Source organism: Loxodonta africana, chromosome 1, assembly GCF_030014295.1.
Source record: "Loxodonta africana isolate mLoxAfr1 chromosome 1, mLoxAfr1.hap2, whole genome shotgun sequence".
In the NCBI taxonomy this organism is placed as follows: Eukaryota; Metazoa; Chordata; class Mammalia; order Proboscidea; family Elephantidae; genus Loxodonta; species Loxodonta africana.
The window spans coordinates 10,010,001-10,015,639 of NC_087342.1; positions in this window are offsets into that span (position 1 = coordinate 10,010,001).

A 5,639-nucleotide genomic window follows, 5' to 3' on the forward strand; every position below is an offset into this window, starting at 1 on the left:
ATAAGCTTCTCTTTGTTAAAGCCATCCACTTATGGTATTTCTGTTATAGCAGCACTAGTTAACTAAGACACCATGATCAGACAGTTTACAAGAACCCAAGTAACAAAAGAAGGAGTTGGGCTGAGAGGCCCTAGTTAACTCAACCTGTCCGAAGTCACACAGCTGAGATGAGATGGAGCTGGGATTTGAACCCAGGTCTATTTGTCTCCAAAAGTCTTTTTTCTTTGCACACACTCTACTAAACTCTGATTGTTAGCCGTGACTATTAGAAAATTATTCCTTAGACAAGGCCAAAATGAAAGCCAGGAGTAAGATGGTGATGGTAGTAGCCTGTGTCCTCTCCTTCACCTTTCTACAACTATGTGGTAAGGTCAAGAGGAAAGACCAGTGTGGTTTGAGATCCAGACTTAGAAGAGGCAGAGGTGAGCACAAATAAAACTGTGAAGAGGCCAGGGTATCTTCACTCAAAAACAAAAATAAAAAACCAAACAAACAAAAAAAACAGTTGCTGTCAAGTTAATTCCAACTCACGACAACCCCATGTTTGTCAGAGTAGAACAATGTCATCAATATCACACGCAAGTAAAATTTTGCTGAAGCTAATTCAAAAATGGCTACAGCAGTGCATTGACAGGGAGCTGCCAGAAATTCAAGCTGGATTCAGAAGAGGATGTGGAACGAGGGATATCATTGCTAATGTCAGCTGGATCTTGGCTGAAAACAGAGAATACCAGAAAGATGTTTACCTATGTTTTATCGGCTATGCAAAGGCATAAACTGTGTGTATCGTAACAAATTATAGATAACATTGTCAAGAATGGGAATTCCAGAATGCTTAATTGTGCTCATGACGAACCTGTACATAGACCACGAGGCAGTTGTTCAAATACAACAAAGGGACACTGCATGGTTTAGAATAGGAAAGGTGTGTGTCAGGGCTGTGTCCACTCACCATACTTATTCGATCTGTATGCTGAGCAACTAATCAGAGAAGCTGGACTACATGAAGGAAAACACAGATCAGGATTGGAGGAAAACTCATTAACAGCCTGCATTATGCAGATGACACAACCTTGCTTGCTGAAAGCAAAGAGGACTTGAAGCACTTGCCGATGAAGATCAAAGACTACAACCTTCAGTATGGATTACATCTCAACATAAAGAAACAAAAATCCTCACAACTGAACCAATAAGCAACATCATGACAAGCAAAAAAAAAGATCGAAGTTGTCAAGGATTTCATTTTACTTGGGTCCACAGTCAACACCCATGGAAGCAGCAGTCCAGAATCAAATGACATATTGCATTGGACAAATCTTCTGCAAAAGACCTCTTTAAAGTGTTAAAAGCAAAGACGTCACTTTGAGGACTTAGGCGCACCTGTCCCAAACCATGGTATTTTCAATCCCCTCATATGCATGAGAAAGCTAGACAACGAATAAGGAATACCAAAGGATTGATGCCTTTGAATCATGGTGTTGGGGAAGAATATTGAATATTCTGCCAGAAGAATGAAAAAATCTGTCTTGGAAGAAGTACAGGCAGAGTGCTCCTTGGAAGCGAGGATGGCAAGACTTTGTGTCACATACTCTGGACATGTTATCAGAAGGGATCAGTCCCTGGAGAAGGACATCATGCTTAGTAAAAGGGAGGGTCAACGAAAAAGAGGAAGATCCTCAGTGAGATGAACTGACACAGAGGCTGCAACGATGGGCTCAAACTTATCAATTGTTTGAGGATGGTGCAGGACTGGACAGTGTTTCATTCTGTTGTCTGTAGGGTCACTATGAGACAGAACTGATTCGACAGCACCTAACAACAGAAATTTTTTCTCTGACAGTTCTGGAGGTTAGAGGTCCAAAATCAACACCAGGGCCATGGTCCCTCTGAAAGCTCTGGGAGACAATCTATTCCATTTCTTTCTTTTAGCTTTTGGTGTCGCCAAGAAGCCCTGGTGGTCCAATGGTTAAGCACTTGGCTGCTAACCAAATGGTCGGCGGTTGGGAACCTCCAGCTGCTCCGACCAAGAAAAGACCTACTGATCTGCTCCCATAAATATTGCAGCCTAGGAAACCCTATGAGGCAGTTCTGCTCTGTCCCATGGGGTAGCAATGCATGGGAATCAACTAGACAGCACATAAGTACAACTGGTGTTGCCAGCAGTCCTTGGTGTTACAGACACATCTCTGCAATCTCTGCCTTCATTTTCCCTGTGTGTCTTTTTTCCTCCTTATGTAAGTAAAATGGTCATATAGGATTAAGGGCTCACTCTGCTCTAGCATCACCTCATCTTAACTAATTACGTTTACAACAACCCCATTTCCAAATAAGCTCACATTCTGAGGTTCCAGAAGTATATGAATTTTGGGGGGAACATTAGCCCACTCAGTATACCAAAGTTGTACAGAATTTTAGACACTATAGCATAGCTTGTATAGAAAATATTCTACATCCTAATTTGTGAGTAGCATCTGGGGTCTTAAAAGCTTGTGAGCAGCCATCTAAGATACTAGTCTCATCCCATCTGGAGCAAGAGAGAATGATAAAACCAAAGACACAGGGGAAAGACTAGTCCAAAGGACTAATGGACCACCACCACCACGGCTTCCACCAGACTGAGTCCAGCATGACCAGATGGTGCCTGGCTACTACCACCAACAGCTCTGACAGGGATCACAATAGAGGGTCCTGGACAGAGCTGGAAATAAATGCAGAACTAAATTCTAACTCACAAAAAAAGACCAGACTTACTTGACTGACAGAGACTGGAGAAACTCTGAGAGTATGGCCCCCCCAACACGCTTTTAACTCAGTACTGAAGTCGCTCCTGAAGTTCACCCTTCAGCCAAAGATTAGACAGGCCCATAAAACAAAATGAGCCTAAATGGGCACACCAGCCCAGGGACAAGGATGAAAAGGCAGGAGGGGACAGGAAAGCTGGTAACGGGGAGCCCAAGTTTGAGAAGGGTAGAGTGTTGCCATGTCATGGGGTTGGCAACCAATGTTACAATGTATATTAGTTGTTTAATGAGAAACTAATTTGCTCTGTAAACCTTCATCTAAAGCACAAAAAAAAAAAAAAAGAATTTTAGGTGCTATGTGGATAATTCTCCCTCCATGACAGTGCCCACAGGTGGAGCTGGCACAGTCTGCTTGGCAGCCTAATTTCGGGGTTCCCAGAATGGTTCAGTCTCCAGTGGTACCAGGAGACTGCAGTGGGGTAGCAGAGAAGAGTGGAAGAAAAAAAATATCAGGCAAAGGGATGGGAAGGGAGAGCCACTCCTGAGCTGGGCTGGCAGGGGGCCCTCGCCTCCCGGGCTTCTTATCTCAGATGCAGCAGAGCTCCCCATGAGGCCAGCAGGAGCCTCGTGGCCACCTTCATCCTCAGGCTCACCCGTGGAGCCTGAAGTCTGCACCTCTGCATACTCTCAGCCTCTCCCCTACCATCGTCTCCCCAAGGATCCCTCTGGGTCCCTCCCCCAAATAACAGCTATGGACAGATTTCCCTTTTACAGCTTAGAAGGCATAGGTTGTGTCTTTGTAATGTAGAACTCCCTTCTAAAATGTGTTTCTTAAAGTTGATTTAAATAAAGAACTTTAAATAAATATCAATACAGGTGGCCATGGGATATGGCAGAAACAGGGAAGGTGGAACCTGAATGAATGGAATTTGGGCAGCATTGCCTTGAGCAAACAGGTGAGTCTCCAGTAGGATGATTTCCACTGGGGCCTATCCTAATGGAGTCAACATTTGGGGTGGAATGGGCTTTCTGGTGTTCCTTATTCCACACCGGCCCTGAAGCAAGGACAGTTGGAGAAGGACTCCGAAGGTGCATTTCCTTCCCTGCTGTGGGAACATAGTAATTTCTGTATCGTTAAACCAGTTGCTGTTGCGTTGGTTCGAAATCATGGTGACCCCTTCTGTATCAGAGTAGAACTGTGCTCTATAGGGTTTTCAACGGGTGATTTTTCAGAAGTCAATCACCAGCCCTTTCTTCTGAGGCTCTGCTGGGTGGACTGGAACCATCAACCTTTTGGTTAGCAGCTGAGTGCTTCAGCTGTTTGCACCGCCCAGGGATCCACTATGTAATGAGACCTAAGAAAAGGCACGCTAGGTAATATTTCGCAGAGAGGCTTGCAACTGAAACCTGGCTCTGCTACCGGGAACCTTATTTACCCCTTGGGGCCTCAGGTTACTGAGGGGTAATGTAAGTTGGGGCTAATAATGCTTACCTGGCAGGGCTGTGGAGAGGATGAGACTATACAACCTTTATGTTACTGTAGGAGATAAGAACGTGGTCCCTGGTGCCAGTCTTCCGAGTTCGAAACCCAGCTTTGCTACTTACTAGCTGGGTAGTCTTGGGCAAGTTATTTGACCTCTCTCTGTTTCCACATGTGTAAAATGGGCTGATGATAGCATCTAACTTGTGAGATTGTTGTATGGATGACATAACGAATACATATAAAGCATTTAGAGCAGGGCCTGGCATAGAATAAGTACTAAATAAGTGTAAGGAAATATGTTAATTGCCCAGAGTAGTATCTGGTGTACGGTAAGTGCTCCGCCAAAAGAGTGGAAGAGATCTGTCGACATGTACTAGCTATATATCATCCATCTCTTCTTATTTATGTATGTGGCGTCTTCTTTCTACCAGCTTGTCATGAAATGTGAGACCCAGGGAAATCCCCACATGGATCACTTCCCAGTCAGTTTCTTCCACCCCTTGGGAAACTCCTGACACAACCCGGGGGGGACCACGGGGCTTTCTTCCCCTTTAACGTCCTGTGGTACTGCCCTGCAGCACCGCACACACAACGATAATCCCTTAAGGTTCACACATGATTTTTAGGAAATCTCAGGAAATGAACACTAAACCGTAAGAATTTTAGCATCAAATGATCATTTAAAAACTGCAAGCAATTTTGGGTCTTTTAACACTTGGAGGCCTGGAATCGCCTGTGGGGCTCATGTCTCACTCTTCTGTGAAAGCCACAAGTGGCCTTTTGCCTGGACAAGTTCAATGCAGTCTCCACCTCTTTTTCCTGGGGAAACCAGAGTCAGGATATGGGTGGTTTTGAAATGAAAGCTAATATTATGTGGTAGAAGTGCAAGAAGTGGGAAATACTCTTTTTCTCCACGGGAATTTAGATTGTGGTGCAAATGGTTCACATACTCGGCTGATGACTGAAAGGTTAATGTTTGAGTCCACTCAGACATGCCTCAGAAGAAAGGCCTGGTCATCGCTGCTGAAAAATTAGCCATAGAAAACCCTATGGAGGACAGATCTACTCTGACACACAGGGGGTTGCCCTGTGTCGAAGTTGACAAGACAATAACTAGTGTTTGTTTTTTTTTTATGGTACGTATTATGGCTGTTCTAAGAAGGGGTGTGTGTGTGTGTGCACATAGAGTACACACAGGACATCAGGAGTGGAGACTCCAAAACCATGCTCTTCACTTCAAATCGGAGGGGAAACTGGCAAAAAGTTGTGCTTCCTGAAAATGGACTAGGGTAGGGGCTTGAGCCATTTTGATCTGAGCACTGTGATTTCATGCGACATTCTAGCTAATGGAATCCTACGCAAACTTCAAAAGAAATGAAGCAGCTGCAAAGTACTTTGTTGAATGTGAAAAGCAA